Raw genomic sequence first — 737 nt, 5'->3', positions numbered from 1 at the left:
ACTCTTTTCGGCAATACATATAAAAAAAAAGCTTTCTTCAGTCTTGACAGACTATAGATACCCACTGTGGCAAAAGTTGCGCAATCTCCAACCACACCTCTCCTGAATCGACATTGTTGAATACCAGTGAAAAGTGGCGGTTCCGGACGTCTGGAAACAATACCGAAATAAGAGGAAAGCACATACAGCGCCTAGAATTCTCAAATGGTTACCCATTTAGTACTAGCCAGGCTCAATATTGCTTAACTTCGGTGATCTGACGAAAACTGGTTTGTCAACGTGATTATGCTGTATATAATACATATACTAAAATTGGAACGATACAGAGAAGACTAGAATGGCTATTATGCAAGTATGACTCGCATATGCGTGAATCTTTCCGTAGTCTTTCTGGGGTGACATGACTAAGCGGTTAACGACACGGACTTGAAAAATCTGGCTGTGCTTGGTTTGAATACAGTTTGTTCTACGGAAACGCTTTCAGCAAAACTAGACTTGACCTTGTGTCTAACCTCCTGAAAAGGATGTAAATAAAATAACACGTTATTATTGTTTTCTTTCTTTCTTTTACTGACACCTCATTTCCTGTTTGAATATATTCGAAAGAAACTGAAATTTTGAAAAAAAAATATATATCTAAATTAATGTCTTATGCGTTTTGTTTAACCGACACACTTAGCTTATTGTTTAGGGTGTTCGTTAATGGGACGGAAGGTCGGAGTTCAATCTTCGGCCGA

The 737-nt window shown here is 38.1% G+C and overlaps 1 pseudogene; it reads left to right on the top strand.

Annotated features, from left to right (window-relative positions):
- Positions 1–290: 290 nt before the first annotated feature.
- On the top strand, positions 291–389 carry LOC145297402 (U6 spliceosomal RNA; annotated as a pseudogene).
- The last annotated feature ends 348 nt before the right edge of the window (positions 390–737 follow it).

Source organism: Euprymna scolopes, chromosome 17 (assembly GCF_053919585.1).
Source record: "Euprymna scolopes isolate OS-2025 chromosome 17, ASM5391958v1, whole genome shotgun sequence".
NCBI lineage: Eukaryota > Metazoa > Mollusca > Cephalopoda > Sepiida > Sepiolidae > Euprymna > Euprymna scolopes.
The sequence above is the reverse complement of the archived record's forward strand: the minus strand, read 5'-3'. Positions and strand labels throughout refer to the sequence as shown.